The sequence below is a fragment of the Chelonia mydas genome, chromosome 3 (assembly GCF_015237465.2).
Source record: "Chelonia mydas isolate rCheMyd1 chromosome 3, rCheMyd1.pri.v2, whole genome shotgun sequence".
Classification (NCBI taxonomy): domain Eukaryota; kingdom Metazoa; phylum Chordata; order Testudines; family Cheloniidae; genus Chelonia; species Chelonia mydas.
The window spans coordinates 81811259-81831390 of NC_057851.1; the positions used below are offsets into that span (position 1 = coordinate 81811259).

Sequence of the window (20132 nt, forward strand, 5' to 3'; positions counted from 1 at the left end):
AAATGTTTTCTAAAATTTGTTACTGACATGTAGAAGATCAGAATGTGAATGGCTAAAATCCTACAATAGTTCACTATAAAATTTAATGCAGTTGAACATACCATTCCACTTCAGTTTCTGGTAATATATGGGGATCTTACACTGCAAACAGTGATTATAAGCAATAAACCTAGACAATCAGTAGCTTTTCTTTTTTTAAAGTCTAGTTTTATAATTCAATATGGTAGTCTGCATTTTTAAAAGAAAAGGTCCTTTATTCTTTCATGTTCGCCTAAAAAGAGTTATCAGAATTCTTTATTTTCCTGAAAAATGGCAGCATTGTTGCCCATAGTATTATAACTCTTCATTTTCATCTCCACAGGGAACTAGTTTCAGTGGATGCTTTGCATACTCTGTGAGGGGCCCATCAGCTCAAAACCTTGGAGATCCTGTCAGCTTTTCAAACAACACTTCCCACAGAAAGTAGGACAGGAAAGGTCTTTCAGAAATGTGTTTGCATACCAACAGGGTGTTGCACTCCCAACAGCAATACCTTCCCTAAATGCAGCATGCTTTTGTCATTTTAGAAATTGCTCTTTCCCTCAAACACACACACAAAAGTATATGGAGAAATCTTAAATTAAAATTAAGACAAATTCCCTATGACTGAGCCCCACCAAAAAGATTATTCTTTGCATTGTGACAGTCCATTAGTCTTATAATAAGTTAGGTGGGGTCTAGCTTCCCTTGGTCATTTGTGATTAACTGAAAATTCCAGGAAGACAACCATGGTTTTTTCATAACACTGTTTTGCATCAAGTAAACAAACAAAACAAAAACAAAAGCAAAAGCGGTCTGTGATCCCAGCAGGGTCTCATTTCAATAAGAAAGTCTCAAAACAATAAAGTTAAAGGAAGTAAAACTAATTGGACTAGACTGAACACTGTCAGAGCTGAAATCATAGGAGGAAGAAAGAGCCTTCCATTAAGCTGACTGACACAGCAATATTGACAGGCTATAGAGGAAGTTGCAGCCCTCTCTCCTCAGGTACAGGAACCATTGTAGTGATATGGGGGACATAGCAGATGGGCAAGAACTAGGGTTGCCTATGCTTCTGGTTTCGTTGGAAGTGTCCTGGAATCAGGCCCTATCTCCCAGAGGCTACTGAAGACAACCCAGGAGATTTTAGGCCACTAGAAGTCTGGTGGTACAGTGGGGCTAAGGCAGGCTCCCTGCCTACCCTGGCCCCACGCTGCTCCCAGAAGCAGCCAGCACATCCCTGTGGCTGCTGGGGGCGGGGGTCTCAGCACGCTGCCCCTGCCCCCAGCACCAACTCCGCAGCTCCATTGACTGGGAATTGTGGCCAATGGGAGCTGTGGGGGCGGCACCTGCACCTCCCCAGGGGCCACAGAGATGTGCTGGCCACTTCCGGAATGGCGCACCAAGGGGGCAGCGCATGGAGCCCCCTGGTCCCACTTACCTCAGATGGCAGTGCAGCAGGGCTCAGGCAGGCTCCGCCCCCACAGCTCCTATTGGCCACAGTTCCTGGCCAATGGGAGCTGCAGCATTGGGGCATGGACAGTGTGCAGAGACCCCTGCCCACCCCCCTTGGGGCCACAGCAACGTATCAGCCCCTTCTGGGAGCGACACAAGACCAGGGCAAGCAGGGAGCCTGCCTTATCCCCGCTGCGCTGCTGAACAGGAGCCACCTAACGTAAGCGCCTCCCGGCCGAAGCCCACACCCCTCACCCTTACTGCACCCCTACTCCAGCCCTGAGTCCCCTCCCACACCCAAACTCCCTCCCAGAGCCTGCACCCCGCACCCCAATCCCCTGCCCCAGCCCTGAGCCCCCTCCCGGAGCCTGCACTGCACACCCCCTCCTGCACCCAAACTCCCAGAGTCCATACCCCTAAATTCCTCCAGCACCCCAAGCCCCAGACCTGAGCCCCCTCCTGCACCCAAACTCCCTCCCAGAACCCGCACCCTGAGCTCCCTCCAGCACCCCAAGCCCCTGCCCTAGGCTCAGCCCAGAGCCCCCTCTCACCCTCTGAACCCCTCGGCCCCAGCCCAGAGCCCGCACCTCCTCCCACACCCCAACCCCAACCCCCTGCCACAGCCCGGTGAAAGTGAGTAAAGGGGGGTAGTGGGGATGGAGTGAGCAGGGTGTAGCCTCAGGGAAGGGAAGGAGTGGGGCCTCAGGGCAGGGCAAGGGTGTTTGGGTCTGTGAGATTAGACAGTTGGCAACCCTAGCAAGAATAGAAGGAAAGAAAGATGAAGCTCAAACACAAAGATTATTAGACAGGAACTCCAGACCAGATGGAATTTTTGCCTTGAACTCCTATCACAAGTTCATATTTTTGCTTTCTAAGTAAACACAGTCTGTGAGTGAATATGAGCCAAGTAATCTGTAGGAGAGTTTTGGTCTTGGGTTTTCATTTTTTTTTTTTTTTTTGTAACAGTGAAGAGATGCTGAACATTTTAGAAACTTTTGCAGCAACAGCCAAACAGTAACCTTACATTCCCCCCCCCCCCCCCCCCCGCCATGTTTTTTTGGCTTTCTTTCACTTTTTGCTATTAAACAAGAATTCATGTCCCACACTGCATGTCACAGAAGCCAGAATATCAAGAAACCCACTTGTGGCACAGACCATTGATACTCTGATTTCAAAGTGTGATGTTGAAACTGCTGATGTCAGAAAGTTAAGTGGACACTTTGGGAGGGAAAAGTGTGGAATCTTTCAAAATGATTCAAACATTTCATCTGGCTACACAATATTTATGATGACAGGAAAGCTGTAGATCTGACATGTCTGAAAGCTGAAATGAGAATGAAGTCTGGCAATAATTTTCAGGCAAAACCAGGGGCACCCAAACAGCTGAGTCAGCTATTCTGAAATGTAGAACACTGCAGGTACTCCACAGAGTAGTAGAATTACAGGGCACCAATTGTTCCATTGCACCCACAAATTATCTTTACTGCTAGTTGACAGAGAAAATAAAACTCTGGCATTAACTGTCTGAAATGACAGGTTTCAGAGTAACAGCCGCGTTAGTCTGTATTCGCAAAAAGAAAAGGAGTACTTGTGGCACCTTAGAGACTAACCAATTTATTTGAGCATAAGCTTTCATGCTGTAGCTCACGAAAGCTTATGCTCAAATAAATTGGTTAGTCTCTAAGGTGCCACAAGTACTCCTTTTGTTTTTGTCTGAAATGAGATTCTCTTTCATATGGTGGGATGTTAAAGAATTCCTGTGGCATTCTCTCTCGAGGTTTTCTGATTTTTTTTCTCACAGTGGACTAGATTGCAACATTACATTCTGCTCTGAGTAAGCTGCATTGCATCAGGAGCTGATCAAAATTGATCCAGTAGGTCTATACCAATAGCAGACTATTTCCCCCTCCAACTCAGCTTGGCTGTGCTGGCTGGCACCCTGGGATGGGAGATGGTGAAGCAAAGGCCCAGTCTGTACCCCTGCAAGGGAGGGAGTAACAGCCCCGGTGGGTATGTCTACTCTGAAATGTAAGCCCAGGGTTAGTGGGACTTGAGTCAGCTGACCCGTGTTAGGGAACCCTGGGCTTGAGCATCTACATTGTATTTTAACCCTACATTAAGACTTTTCTAACACGTGCTCGAATCTAGAGTTCTGACATCCACACTGCAGTGTGCAGATCCAAGTCAAAGTAATCATATCCCAGAGTCCCAAAAGCCTCCCTCCCCACAAAATGTGGCCACTCAAGCCCTAGGACTGTGGTACAATGTGGGAAAATTTTCCTGTCAGCCCAACATGCTGTAGGAAGTCTGAACAGCCTGCCAAACACAGCCTGCCAAGCCGTCATTTTGGTCTGGGCACTCCCAGCTCTCCGAGCCAGCAACCTGGACGAGGTGCCTTTTGATGAACTTCTTTTTCTTGCGCTTTCACTCCTGTGTCAGAAAACTGGCACAGCATCTGAGGCACTTGTGGACATATTAGCGATGTTTTCTGTCCCCCCCAAAGGTACCTGATGGATTTCCCGATGGAGCTGCAAGGAGAGGAGGCAGCAGAAGAGGAGGAGTACCCTGGAATACCATTTCAGACTCGCACTGGCAGATGCTGCTCAATATAACTGCATAGCCGCTGATGCCCCCTACATAGCACCACTTCTGGAGCAACGCCACAAGCACAGACCGGTGGGATCACATCGTCATGCAGACCTCAGATGACCAGGAGTAGGTCCGGAACTTTCACATGAAGAAAGCTACATTTCTGGAGTGTTGTGAGCAGCTTGTCCCCAACATAAAGAGACACATCTGAGGTCATCCTTGTCAGTCCAGAAGTAGATTGCTATAATGGTCTGGAAGCTGGCTACCCTTGGTTGCTACAAGTTTGTTGCCAGCCAGTTTGGGGTTGGAAAGTTGACTGTGGGTAAAGTGGTAGTTAACTGAGGCAATCAGGAGTGTGGGTTACCCCAAGGTGGCAGGCATTAAAGATATTCTGGAGGTAATTACTGGCTTTGAGAGAATGGGGTTTCCTAACTGTGCCAGGAGCCACCGATGGGACTCATATGCCCATAGTTTGCCCTCCTCAAGGAGCACGAGTACACAAACCACAAAGGGTACTACTCCATGGTTATGCAAGCCCTTGTGGACCACAGAGGCAGATTTATGAATGTTTACAAGGGCTGTACTTGAAAAGTTCACAATGCTAGAGTTTTTTGCTGCTCAGGAGTCTACATTCATAGATAGGCTGGGACACTATTCCCACCAAATGATATTTACTTAAACAGCGTTACTGTCCCCACTGTTATTGTGGGGGAGCCCATGCATCCCTTTTGCTTTGACTTACAAAACCGCACCCTAATTTCAGAGGCCCTGGCAAAAGAAAGATTAATTACATTCTCAGCAGGTGTAGAATGGTGGCTAAATGTGCTTTTGGCAGATTAAAATCCCCTTGGAGGTGTCTGTTTGGATTCCAATGTCATCAGTGTTGATTGCAGTACTGTGGCTTGCTGTGCTCTTCACAACCTTTGTAAAGCCAGAGTTGAACCATTTCCCCCTGAATAGACCTATGATAATGACGGGTCGCTGGATTAGTACCCCCAGCCAGAAACTGCAGCTACCACTGAGGGAGCTGGTTGCACCCGGGCAACGGAAGTCAGTGTTGCTTGGTGTTCTCACATTATGGACTTGCATGGCCCAATGGAAGAGGGGGAATAGTACCCATAGGAATGTGCTTGTGGGGGGAAAGTGGCTTATTAATTTTTTGGTGGGGGGCAGTGCTTGGGAGAGATGTAGGCTTGACTGACATGCAGAGTAAGTCTGAATGACATGATAAATAGTGAATTTGGTTATGTGTTGGGAGAGAGGGTAGAATGGGTGTACAGATGGAATGTATTAAAATGTGAATAGCTAAATAGAGGAATCTGGTTTTCTTACTGGTGCTTAATTACTCCTAAACACATTTTTAGCTCTATCATCTCAAATCATGATTGTATGATGTGATGCAGACATAGCAGTATACTTTCGTGAAAATATAACATCCTTTATTTGTAAACATGTCCTAAAATAGTAAAACACACACAGCGTTTGGCAGGCCAGCTATCATTACAAACCCCCCCACCCCCCACACACACAAAAAGAACAGGAAATAGTTAATACACGATACAATCCCCCTACTGCTACATCACCGCTGACCCTACATTCTTCTTTCCCTTCTTTACACATTTTCCCCTCACATAGCAGCGGAAGAGGGGAGGGGAGGTTTCCACCGGACAGGGGTTGATGAAGGAAGGCTACACAGGGTTTAGTTGCCCTGCCCAGCCACTCATGAGTCCTGAGTGCATGGGCCACCCTGACACAGAGCTGTCCAAGCTACTAATGGACTGAGGGTACATTGCACGTGCTCATATCATGGAGTTGGGGAGGCAGCAAGAGATGTGTCTCTTGCAGCCATTATGGAGATGAGTTGCTGAAACAGTTCTGTCTGTTGAGCACTGTCCTCCTCCCTTAGCCTCCGTTCCTGTTCCAGGAACTGCTTTGGAAGTCTCTGCTCCCTTGCTGAAACCCTGTCCTCCACCTGTGCAGCGAGCCTCAACCTTTCTTCCTGCCTGTAAACATGCTGTCCCTCTTCTTCTGGTACTGGACCTGCTGGTCTGCCTTTGCAAGAACTTCGACCATAATTTCATCATAGAAATGCTTCCTTTTGGAACAGTCTGTGGAGGTATGCCGGGCCACAGATTGAGTTCCTGAAGAAGAAGTAGGCAGTATAGTTTGAGGGTCCTGAAATAGGACAAGAAATGGAGGGTTATTGTCTACACCAGCTCACTGGAGGAGCACTGAATTAATTTTGGTGGCATCTCAAGGACATAAAATGTAACATTTCTAAAGTGAACTAACACACATTGTAAAGGAGATGCCTCAGTCCTCATACCGTCTCTGGACAGCCTTGTTAATTGCAGTTACAGAAGTGCAGAAACAATGGTAAGTTTAAAATTATAACCTTTTTCTGTTTCATAAAAATTTCTTAACTAATTGCCATATGGAGCGGGGACGGGTTGTTTCGTGCCCTTATTGGAAACGGCTTTTTCTGTCTTGTCAGGCCTTTCATATTTTGGAAGGCATAACTGTTCGTGTGGTGCTTAATGGCAAAGGGAGATGTTATTCCTAGCTGCTGGAGGGAAACCTGCAGTGTATGCAGCTGAAGTATTGAAACGTACAGCACATTTGTGAGTGGAGTGGACTAGTCAGCTCTATGGGGGACCTGGAAAATACACCCTTCCATGCAATGTGACTGTCTGGAGGTCCTCCTTCAGGAATAGTTTGCAGCTATCAACAGCCAGGATTGAGTCAGAATCCATGATGGAATTAACATGATGCTGCACTAGCTCACACATGGCTTACCCTGTTATTGCTGCATGCAAACGCTTTGAAATCTGCAGCAGTGGGGACAAAACTGACACCCCACCTGTACTTGGGAGAAATGATCCGGTGGCCTGCAAACTGCATGGATTACCTCTAACTGAAATGGACTAGGTTTGGTAATAGAATACTGAGTCACCAACTCAGCTCACTGTTTACAGGTGGGTCCACAGACCCTGGAGGAGTGATTACAGAGTGGCAAGTTTCTTATTACTGGAAGGAGAACATGACTGACCCTGACAAACATCTGTGACTTAACAGTTAAAATAACCTTTACAGCTGTTTATGAATGTTTGAAATTCCAAGTTGCCATTTTGAATGCCACATGGGAGGCGGGTGGGGGAGGGAAAGAGGGGACACCCAGATGCTGTGATACAGTCAGTCATTAGTGGCCACACCCTGGTAGCCAGGGCTTATCAATGCTTCTTACAGCAGAAATCCCCTCACCACCCCCATTATTGTAATAATAAACTGTACATTTGAGTCATACACTTACTGGGCTCTGGGACACCTTCTGTCTCCACCGGGTTTTCTGCAAGCTCAGCAGTGGGCTGTTCCTCAGGGTGGGGATCAAACAATTCTTCTCAGTAGGGACCAAGAAGTTGCTGTTGTTCCTGATTCACAGCCTGCTCTGGGACTGGTTTCATTAAAAGAGTCACTTCATACTCCTCACTGGGAGCCTGCTGCTGACTTCCATCAGTCCCCAGGCTGGGTTCAACAGCCAGCAGGGCACCATCTCAGCTGACCAGGTCGTCATAAAGCACGGTTGGCTCTGTGCTGGGTGCAGTGCCCAGAATCCGGTCAAAGTCATCATAAAATGAGCATGTTGTTGGTAAGTTGGCCAAAGTGCAGTTCTTGTCCCTGGTCTTCCAGTACTCGTTCTTCAGCCTCTTAATATGCTCCCTGCACTGATCACGCATCCGGAAAATCTGCAGAGCTGCCATTTTTGTAGCTATCTGCTGGTACACGTGGTCATTCCTGCTGCTTTTGCTGAAGTCCCCAGTTTTACTTGCCTCTCACCAGAGAGTCACCAAAATTTGGCTGTGCTTCTGTGACCAGGAAGCAGCTTGCTTTGCAAAAAGCTTGATTGGTTCACTCTCCATTGCAAACCCAGGAGGCACTCTGATACTGTGCTTGGAGATGGGTTATCGCTGACCTGAGCTGCTGCTGTTTGCCAAGGGCAATGGCTTCCGTTTTCAGTAAAGTCGATTGCAGATTATTGAGATCGCGAGGACTAAGGAAATTGTTTCATGGGATTGTGGGATACTTCTGGCTGACTCCTGGGACCCACGTCAAGAAGGGCTGCATCTACAGTGCAAAGCAATAGGGCTCAAACCCCAGGGTCCCGGCTTGACAGGAGCTTGGACCTTTCAGCCCTGCAGGATCCTGGAACCCTGGGTTCAAGACCTGTTTTAGTGCAATTGCAGTGTAGACATGAAGGGGGTTAGACTTGAGCTCAAGCATGGGCTTACACTGCATTACATATCCAGAGGCTATTTTCCATGCACTGTGACTTGCAATGCATGAGCTGTGACCTCCCATCTGTTGTAAGGGCAGGCAACAACCCTGTTGTCTAGAACAGGTGATCTGTAAACATTAACATTGTCCCAATATTTCCCTTTTCACTCTTTAAACAGGATTTTGCTTCCTTTCCAAATGTTCAAACATCTTTACTTTTCTTGTTAAAGCTGATCAATATTTTACTCATGTTTGAAGAAAAGCACATGGGAGGGAGGGGCCCTTCCAAGTTGTGCAACACCGCTCCACAGAGGCTCCCTGCATACCACTGTGCAGTGGGAATTGGGAGCTGAGGATTTACTGCTCTGTGGATCCACTGGTCATTCCTCCTGTGGTGGGAGAGGGATGGGCAAAGGCAGCACAGAGAAAACTCCATCCCTGAGGCTGGAGTTGCATCTGTAGAGCAGTTTCATGGGCTGGTGAGGAGGATTCCTGCCCTTCTGGTCCCAAGAACATCTCCAATACACAGTCTAGTTGCTTCAGTTGTCCACCAAGAAGAGTATTCGATGTTATTATTGTAATAATTGTTTGTGGTAGCCTTACAAGGCACCAGCTGAAACTGGTGTCTCATTGTGCTAGTCCAGGGGTTGGCAACCTTTCAGAAGTGGTGTGCCGAGTCTTCTTTTATTCACTTTAATTTAAGGTTTCGCATGCCAATACTACATTTTAATGTTTTTTAGAAGGTCTCTCTCTATAAGTCTATATATTATATAACTAAACTATTGTTGTATGTAAACAAGGTTTCCAAAATGTTTAAGAAGCTTCATTTAAAATTAAATTAAAATGCTGAACTTACACCGCGGGCCTGCTCAGCCCACTGCTGGCCTGGGGTTCCGTTCACCTAGGCCAGCCACGGGCTGAGCGGGGCCTGCGGCCGGGACCCCAGCTGGCAAGGGGCTGGCAGCCAGAACCCCAGACCGGCAGCGGGCTGAGTGGGGCTGGCGGCTGGGACCCCAGACCAGCAGTGGGCTGAGCGGCTCAGCCCGCTGCCAGTCTGGGGTTCTGTCCGCCAGCTCCTGCCAGCCAGGGTCCCGGCTGCCGGCCCCGCTCAGCCCTCTGCCGGCCTAGGGTCCCAGCCCTGTCCATATAGAGTAGGTACCTACTTTCTCCCTGGTTCTGGCCCATTCTCTTCCTCTCTCTGCACTGAGCTGAGGGTGGGAGTGCACTGAGAACAGGGCTGGGGGTGAAGGAGCAGGCTGGGGGTTGGGGTGCAGGGTCTGGCCAGGAGCTAGAATGAGGGAGGAGGCTCAGGGTTGGGGCAAGAGGTTTGGGTGTGGAGTGCTTACCTGGGCAGCTCCCATTTGGTGCGAGGGGTGCAGGTGGGAATGTGGTAGTGGGGAGGGTGCAGGAGCTCCCGTTTGGTGCTCAGGGTGGGGGTGGGGATGTGGATGTGGATGTGGGGGTGCAAGAGTCAGGGCATGGGGTGTGGGGGGGCTGGGTATGTGTGGGGGGCGCAGGAGTCAGGGCAGGGGGCTGGGGGTGTGTGAGGAGGTGCAGGAGTCAAGGCTGGGGTTGTGGGGGGGGTGCAGGGGTCAGGGCATGGGGCTGGGGTGTGTGGAGGGTGCAGGGGTGAGGGCAGAGGGCTGGGTGTGTGTGAGGGAGGTGCAGGGGTCAGGGCAGAGGGCTGGGGATTTGGGGGGGTTCAGGGTCAGGGCAGAGGGCTGGGGGCGTGTGAGGGGGGTGCAGGGGTCAGGGCAGAGGGCTGGGGGTGTGGGCTGGGGTCATGGGGGTGCTCCCAGCCTCCTGTCCTGAGCAGCTCACGGCATGGGGCTGGAGGGGATATGCCGATTCCACCCCCTTCTCCAATGTCCCCGGAGCAGAGAGCGTGCTGCGGCTCTGCTTTTCCCTCTCCCCCTCTGTAGCAAGGGCCATCAGCTGATTGGCCACAGGGAGGGGGAGAAGGAGGGGCAGGAACCCAGCATGCTGGGGGAAGAGGCGGGGGGAGGGGGAAGCTTGCCTGCCCTGCAAGGAGAGAGCAGTGAGCGGGGGCGGAGAAGAGTGGGCCGGGCAGGATTTTTAATTGCATGCTGCTGTCCCTGGCAGACAGCAGCGTGCCATTAAAAATTGGCTCGCATGCCGTCTTTGGCACACGTGCCATAGGTTCCCGACCCCTGTGCTAGTCACTGCACAAACATGTACTGAGAAACAGTCCCTGCCCCACAGAGGATACAAACCAAATCGACAAGACAGACAAAGGAAGTACTATTATCTACATTATACAGATAGTGAACTGAAGCAAACAAAAAAGCTTCCCCAGTGTAATCCAGGAAGTTTGCAGAGCCAGGAAATGAATCCAGATCTCCTGAGTTCCAGTCCAACTCCTTAACCACAAGACCATCCTCTCTCTTCATATTAAGGATAGATCCATGGAGGTGCCATGTTTATGTTTCTATAGCATAGATATTATCTGCTGATTCCATTCCCAACAAATGGGCCAGCTGCTGCTGCACAAAGAGACATTCTACAGGTGATAGCACGTGAAAATTTGAAATGGCATCCTGAGATGTCTGTGCTTTTACATTTACCCCCTTCACTTACATCCACAAGACAACTACTGCCTTGAAATTACCATAATAAAAATAACTCTTTAGATACATTTTACTATGGTCCCTTTACAAGTTGACTCTTGAAACCCAGAATTGTAATGGACAGCAAGAGAAATGTTATCCTGAAGATATTTTCTAAGTAAGACTCACTGCAATAGGACCCAGGATACACTGTAGAGATTCAATAAATAGAGTAACCTTAAAACAAAGAAAGTCTTATAACATTGTTCATGGTTACTTGAAATAACATGACAGTTCATTTGAAGGTCTGGGGGTGAGGTGGGCTTTCAGACATTTCAGACATATGGACAACTTCTCCTTGGTACTAATCTGACCTATGATGATTTTCCCCTGGAGACCATTTACTTCCACATTTTCTCCATCAATGGCCATCTGTGACACTCATCTGATAATCTATTAATAAGCTGCAGCATACACAAGGTATCATTTGTCCTGCTAAAATTCTGAAGCCATAATATAAAGTTTAACTCAGCATATGCAAAGGCCAGGTTAAAGGGCAGGTGCAGGTTTTCCTAGCCTATGCTTAAAAACACAAATTGTAAATCACGGACCTCTTCATGGAGCAACAAATCCAGATTGTAGTGAGGTAATTCAAACTGCCGGGCAGCCAAAATCACCAAGGAACCATCTTTTCCTATGCTAGAATAAGAGGGCAAAACTTGAATCAGATATACAATGCTTAATGAAGCATAAACGTGTGTATATTCCTTCAGACCTGAACTTTCTTTTTAGCAATTTTCTCAATTACAGAGTAAAGGACTGCCCGAAGCCCAGGAACTTTCAATAAAATTTTAGTCTAAAGTATGAGACACACTCATGATCTGTTTCCTGGCTACATTTCAAAAAACGTTTGTTTTTGGTATCTGAATTTTAAAAGGGAGTTAGTTAGGAAGTTTTCCATGATCCCATGTGTTTGATCTTTATAAGTGCTTTTTTCCCGCTTCTAAATAATATTTTTTATTTGACAGTCTCATGATGTAATGCTTAATTACACTTTTAAATATTTTTTTTGTTTAGCAGTCTCATGACGTAATGCTTAATTATCAGCAATGTTTATAAGCAAAACCTTTCAAAAATCACAATTTGCTGCCAAAATGTCTACTGCTTCCAAGAAAGAAATGGAAGACTCCATCAGCTTATGCACAGGCATCTTAATTGAGAGAAAATATATAATCCTCTCACTATGTAATAAGAATTTTTTTACATTTGAGCCAGGAGCAAAGAAGAATGCAACACTTGTGTGTTAATAAATACCATCAATATCTATAAATATTTGTAAGCCATGGAAACAAATGATTCCCCCACCCTCACCCTGCCACTCTGATTTATTCAGAATATTTCTAGTTTCACCCTGTCTGATTTGAAAGACCCTTGCTTGTAATCAGCTGTCATTCAGGTGCAGTTTTACTGATTTCTATCAGTTTAATGATACTGTATCTACCACATACATACACCATGCTGCCACTGAAATTGCTGTGCTCACTTGACATGATTATGAGATGCAATTAACGTTTAATTGGATTTTATAGAAGGAAGGTGGTGCAAAAGATTAAAAAAATCTTCAACAGGGATAAATAATACTTAATGCTTTATATCCAAGAGGGGAATACATGGATTAAGCAACACAAATCCCTCCTCTCCCCCCCCCCCCCCCCGCCCCAAATGGAGCTGTCTATAGAAGACATAAGAGAATACAATAGAAGAATAAACATATCTCAGTCTTGACAAAGTATTCCTGGAGTCGATTCACAGTTTCCAAGGCCAGAAGGGACCACTGTGATAATCTCATATGATCTCCTCTATAACACAGGCCATAGAACTTCCCCAAAATAATTTCTACAGAAGATCTTTTAGAAAAACATCTAATCTTGATTTAAAAATTGTCAGTGACCTCTGGTAAATTGTCCCAATGGTTAATTACTTTCCACTGTTAAAATTTACACCTTATTTCCAGGCTGAATTTGTCTAGCTTCAACTTCCAGCCATTGGATTGTATTATACCTTTCTCGGCTAGATTTAAGAGCCCATTGTTAAATATTTGTTCCCTATGTAGATACTTACAGATTGTAATCAGGTTACGACTTAACTTTCTCTTTATTAAACTACATAGAGCTCCTTGAGTAAATCACTATAAGGCATGTTTCCTAATTCTTTAATCATTCTCGTGGCTCTTCTCTGAACCCTCTCTAATTTATCAGCATCCTTCTTGAATTGTGGGCACTGGAACAGGACACAGTATTCCAGCTGCGGTTGCACCAGGGCTATGTTAGTAACAAGAAAAAGGTCGGGGAAAGTGTGGGACACTTACTGAATGAGGGAGGCAATCTAGTGACAGATGATGTGGAAAAAGCTGGAGTACTTAATGCTTTTTTTGCCTTGGTCTTCACAGACATGGTCAGTTCCCAGACTGCTGCACTGGGCAGCACAGTATGGGGAGGAGGTGAGCAGCCCTCAGTGGTGAAAGAACAGGTTAAGGACTATTTAGAAAAGCTGGACACGCACAAGTCCATGGGGCTGGATGCAATGCATCCAAGGGTGCTGAGGGAGTTGGCTGATGATTGAAGAGCCATTGGCCATTATCTTTGAAAATTTGTGGTGATCAGGGGAGGCCCAGGATGATTTGAAAAAGGCAAATATAGTGCCCATCTTTAAAAAAAGAGAAGAAGGAGAATCCAGGGAACTACAGACCAGTCAGTCTCACCTCAGTCCCCAGAAAAATCTTGAATCAGGTCCTCAAGGAATCTATTTTGAAGCACTTGGAGGACAGGAAGGTGATCAGGAACAGTCAACATGGATTCACCAAGGGCAAGTCATGCCTGACCAACCTGATTGCCTTCTGTGATGAGATAACTGGCTCTGTGGATACGGGGAAAGCAGTGGATGTGATACACCTTAACTTTAGCAAAGCTTTTGATATGGTCTCCCACAGTATTCTTTCCAGCAAGTTAAAGAAGTATGGATTGGATGAATGAACTATAAGGTGGATAGAAAGCTGGCTAGATCGTCGGGCTCAATGGGTATAAACTGATAAATGGGCTAGATGTCTAGTTAGCAGCTGGTATCAAGCGGGGTGCCCCAGGGGTTGGTCCTGGGGCACGTTTTGTTCAACATCTTCATTAATGATCTAGATGATGGGATGGATTGCACCCTCAGCAAGTTCATGGATGACACTAAGCTGGGGGGAGAGGTAGATATGCTGGAGGGTAGGGATAAGGTCCACAGTGACCTAGACAAATTGGAGGATTGTGCCAAGAGAAATCTGATGAGGTTCAACAAGGACAAGTGCAGAGTCCTGCACTTAGGACAGAAGAATCCCAGGCACTGCTACAGGCTGGGGACCAACTGGCTAAGCGGCAGTTCTGCAGAAAAGGACCTGGGGATTACAGTGGACGAGAAGCTAGGTATGAGTTAACAGCGTGCCCTTGTTGCCAAGAAGGCTAACGGCATATTAGGCTGCATTAGTAGGAGCACTGCCAGCAGATCGAGGGAAGTGATTATTCCCCTCTATTCGGCAATGGTGAAGCCACATCTGGAGTACTCGGTCCAGTTTTGGGCCCTCTACTACAGAAAGGATGTGGACAAATTGGAGAGAGTCCAGAGGAGGGCAATGAAAATGATTAGGGGGCTGGTGCACATGTCTTTTGAGGAGAGGTTGAAGGAACTGGACTTATTTAGTCTGCAGAGGAGAAGAGTGAGGGGGGATTTGATAGCAGCCTTCATCTACCTGAAGGGGGATTCCAAAGGGGATGGAGCTAGGCTGTTCTCAGTGGTGGTAGACGACAGAACAAGGAGCAATGGTCTCAAGTTGCAGTGGTGGACGTCTAGGTTGGATATTAGGAAATAGTATTTCACTAGGAGGGTGGTGAAGCTCTGGAATGGGTTACCCAGGGAGGTGGTGGAATCTCCATCCTTAGAGGTTTTTAAGGCCCAGCTTGACAAAGCCCTGGCTGGGATGATTTAGTTGGGGTTGGCCCTGCTTTGAGCAGAGGGTTGAACTAGAGGACCTCCTGAGGTCTCTTCCAACCCTGATATTCTATGATTCTATGATAAATGCAGAGGTAAAATAAACCTCTCTATTCCTACTCAAGATCCCACTGTTTATTTATCCAAGGATCACATTAGCCCTTTCGACCACAGTGTCACACTGGGAGCTCATATTCAGCTGATTATCAACCACGACCTCCAAAAAAATTTTCAGAGTCATTGCTTCCCAGGATACTGTCCCCCATCTTGTAAGTATGGCCTACATTGTTTGTTCCTAGATGTAACATTTCCATTTACCACAGTAAAACACGTAACGTTTGCTTCCAGTCAATCCAGATCACTCTGTATCAGTGACCTGTCCTCGTCATTATTTACCACTCCCCCAATTTTTGGGTCATCTGCAAACTTTAACAGTGATGATTTTGTGTCTTCTCCCAGATCAATAATAAAAGTGTTAAATAGCATCAGGCCAAGAACCAATCCCTCTAGAAACACACCCATTTGATGATGATTCCCCATTTACATTTTGAGATCTGTCAGATAGGCAGCTTTTAATCCATTTAAGGTGCACCATGTTAGTTCTCCCCATACTAAGCATCATCAGTATTACAAGTTTGCATCAGGTATATCCATAAAGACTTACCCACTACTTGCATAGAAGTAGCATCATTATAGAGCTGGGACATCTACATCTTCAGTGAGCTTTCATTTAAACAGATGCTTCAAAAGCAAATAGCATTGATTTTTACAGCTCCATATATGCTTTGAGTGAACTACTAAAATAGCAAAGTCTTTCTAAAGTGCCTGGTTTTACACGTATCACATCTTTATATGGCTGAACTGTTTGCTCTCTAGGCTTGACTTCTTTACATATAAAGATTTTTATCCATGTAGAGCATTGCACAACTGGTTAGGGGCATCATCAGAAGGTGGGGAGGGAAGGGGTTACCGTGGTCTGAAACATCAGGCACTGGTTAAGATAAGATTTAGATTTACAGACTTTCAGAGACCTCCGTGACCTTTTCTTCAGCTTCAACCCTGAGATTGCAGGACTGGTGCTATCAGCCCCCAGGGGCGGGGGCCTGGGAGCTCTCAACCACTGCGGGCGGCAGGGTCCCTGGAGCCCTGAGTGGGCTCCAAGCTGCTGGCCCTGGGGCTCCGAGCCACCAGCCCCAGGACTCTGAGCCATCCTGGGCAGCAGGGGCCTCAGGGCTCCAAGTTGCAGTGGGGGCCCCGGAGCTCTCAGCCACTGGCCTCAGAGCTCTGAGCTGCCACGGGCGGTGGGGACCCTGGGACTCTGAGCCACCGGCCCCAGGGCTCTGAGCCATCCTGGGCAGAGGGGGCCCCAGGGCTCCGAGCCGCCGGGGAGGAGGAGGGGAGGGCCTGGAGCTGTCAGCTGCCGCTGTCAGCCACCACTGTGATTGGCGGGGGCTGGAGCTGTCATTTCCCCCCACCCACCCCAGTCAGCCCCACTGTTATTTCTAGTAAAAGTCACAGACAGGTCACCAGCTTCTGTGAATTTCTGTTTATTGCCCGTGACCTGTTTGTGACTCTTACTAAAATAACCGTGGCAAAAACTTATCCTTAGGCATTGGCCACTGTGAGACCCAGGATAACACACTTGGGGCCCAATTCTACAAGGCCTCTGAGCATAGCATTTCTATTGATTGCTTGCCACATCAGGCCCATAATGAATCATTTTACCTAATAATGAAAATCCTGTTTCACCATTTTTAGCCTTCCAAGAGTTAACCTGAGACAGGATGTTTCTAAAGCCTTTGACGGCAGTGTGCACACGCACACTGTCTTCTTTGTATCAAAACCTTGAATAATAGCTTCATTCTCTAGAGGTATTAGTTTCATGCAGTAGAGAGTGGAAAGACCACGTACAGAATCCATCCCACAGGAGGTCTACAGTCTTATAAAAACTAGTATGTTAGCATAAAACTTGATCATGAAACTTCAGGCTGAAGAACAAAGCCTTGTGCCAACATCAGCTAGTGATAAAATATGTACACAATCAAGTTCTCTTGTGTAATATGTCTATTTGCCATATTCAAGATTGCATACAGAAAGAGGTGCAGGGATTAAAGTTCCCCTGGCATTAATAATTTGTTGTATATTTAAATAAAAATTTTTGACATGTGTTGTGTAAGAGAAAAAATTTAATAACCAAAGTAGTTTACATATCTGTGTGTCTTGATTTGTTTGAGAGCAAACTTCATCAAACTCCCTCCTATTAGAACTCCTTGTTCTCCAGACAGCCACCTCCTCCAAAGTTCTGCATTGCCTCAAACCTCCTTCTGCCTGGAGAGGGCAGGATGTGACTGCTTCCAGAGCCAATTAATACAGCTCTGAGCATCACCCAGAGCAAGAGGGACTTGCTTGATAGCCCTTAAGAGGCACTTGCTCCCCCAGACAGTCTTGCACTCTAAGTGAACTGATTTTGTTTAAAAAAAAAAGTAACACTTTCTGAAAATGGAGGCATACATCAAACTGAAAAAAATAATTTGTGGTTTAATTCTAATTAGAAGAGCTCCAGGCTAAAACATAGCAATTGAAATTGAAAGAGATTTTATCTTGGTCAATATACATAGCAAAATGGTGGGTCTGTTCATACACAATAATTGCTGAAAGATTACAAACGATGAGAGTTCCACTTCCACTCTCTTTTTGTTAATGGCTGTGCTTATTTTCTACCCCTCCTTCATTTCTGACTACCTCAGCTGAGTGTCCAGAAGACAACATGTAATGAAATGCATCACGCATACAGGCTACTGCAGTCATCAAATCTGGGACTTTCAACATCCAAAGCCTCTACCATATGAGAAAGAAAGTAGTGTGTTGACACAAAGTAAATTCCACTGACTTAATGGCACCAGAATTTCATCCATAATCACGGAAACCAGTCACTAGAAGGAGACATGATCAAACACACTAAGCTGGTATATCACACATAGGTTGAAATTCAAGTACGGTCTCTCTAAATTTTTCAGTTTTTTTCACCAGTCAAGCACTTAACCTAAAGAGCATGCTGGAAGTCAGAGATGCTTAAAATCAAATAGTCTATATTTCAATGACAAACTTAAAAGAGTTTTGAGAGCCTCCAAGAAAGCCTTCCCAAAATGAAGAAGACAGCTGTTAATGAATAAAAATCCAGGGTTTGCGTTTTATGCCTCCAGATCACAAAGCATGTATTCCATGTACAGTTGCCAGATTTTTTATTTTATTTTGTAGTCTTTGATGACTTTGGAGAGCACTGCAACTAATTTATTATTATTTACACAGTGCCACAAATGTATTTCACTGAGTATGAAGAGTTTGAAAATAAAATCACCACAATTAAAAACCCCGAGAATCAACTGGGATGCTAGAAAAGCTAAAATGTGGCAATATGGAAACTTCTGCAGACTTCTGAAATTGAAGACCTTTCTAAGTATATCCAGCTGTCTCTGGAAGACAGTGGTCTGGGTTTTTTTTTAAATCAAGTAAATAAGTTTTAGCTGTATTATTTAAATTATAATAAGCTTTCAGTTTTAAAAATAAACCTGTTTAAAATGAAATCTGAATTTAATACGAAATATAAAGCCTAAACTTATTATGATCTCTTAAAATATTTAAATAAAAAATAAATATGCTGAACCCATGAGCCTCTATCAAAAACTTTGAATTAAAGGCAGCTTGTTTATATAAAGAAAGAATCAGGGGAAAACATCTAACTTTTGAGGTCAAGCTTTATAAATATGGAACAAAAGGTCTTGTATTAAGGGTTTCATCCTGCAGATAGCTGTGCTACTGAGCACATAGTGACTTGGCATCTTACTCCAAGAGACACCATCATGTATCTCATCAGGGTCATCCACTGAGCCCACATACATGGTCTCTTTCTATTTTATAGATTTCACCCTACCTGATCTCTGATAGGCTCAGTTCTCAAATTATGAATATTGATTACTCTAGACACAATAGAAACAATGGTTATACCAACCAATGAGAATGCACCTTTCTTTAGAAAATAACTGAAGTTATCTGTTAGCAGAAAAAAAACAATCTCCCCCATTAAATAGATATGTTTTCATGAGATTTGTAACTCTGCCTCAAGAAATCCCAACAATCATAGTGGATTGATTAAAATCGACAATTTAAATTGAGGTTTTGCACCTGGTGATTTAAATCCACCCTGCTGGAAGATTGTTCGGGTTTCCAGAGGCAGAGTTACCAAACTCATGAAAACATATATAGTTAATGAGAGAGATTGTTTGTACTCTAAAAGGGCATAAAAGGTACAGGGAAGGTATGTTAGGTTTTCTTTGCTATTGTAAAAGATTGAGGAGCAGATATTTCAGAAGCTTAAGTTTTAAAAACAAACTATAGTTAATGTTTCAGTGGACTTTAAACAGGAACGGAAGGGAAAAATAAACAATGACCAAGATTTTCAAAAAGTGCTTAAAGCAGGAGTAAAACTACATTAGGTTAGTTATTCCAAACCTCTGCATGTCTTTGTCTACATGGAGGGGTCAGCACCAAAGCAGCTACACTGATGGCTAGCTACTGTTTGCCAAATCTGGGCTGTATCTGTGCAGAAACAAGACCAATCTGCAACCTTAATTGTTGATTTGTTTATTTTTTAAATGAAGTTATTTGGTTGGGAATATATATGTGATATTATATTAATCTGTCTAACCAACATTTGATAGAAAAACATTGGAGATTTCCCTAGATGGACTTCATTGTGCTATTCAAACCATACTGCACACCAAATGCTGTTAATCAACAAATAGTTAGATTTTGCATAAAAACCAGACACTCTACTAATGAATAACAAATATAATGTCTGATCGAAAGCCCACTAAAATCAGTGGAAGTCTGTCCACTGACTTCTACGGGCTTTGGATTAGGCTTACAGTGTACAGCATGTTAAGGATACTTGAAAACAAATCTTAAAATACTATTTGTATTTGAACAACAGTATTTAACACCTGTATTGAGCTTTAGGTCTTCAAAGCAATGTACAAATGTTATGGAGCAAATCCTCTCCTCAGCAAACCCTGACTAGCTGGGTGGTATGCAATGGAAGCCTGCAAGAGTCAGGACCGAACCCTTCCCTTTAGCTCACACAATTGTGTTAGCCCATGCAGCTGCTACTCATATGCCCCTTCGCAGTGGTGGAATGGTTAGTAGATACAT

At 45.3% G+C, this 20132-nt stretch overlaps 1 protein-coding gene across 1 annotated transcript in view; it reads right to left on the minus strand.

Moving 5' to 3' along the window:
* The window catches only part of METTL24 (methyltransferase like 24), an 86676-nt gene that overhangs the window by 44135 nt on the left and 22409 nt on the right, over nt 1-20132 (minus strand). The window lies entirely within an intron of this gene.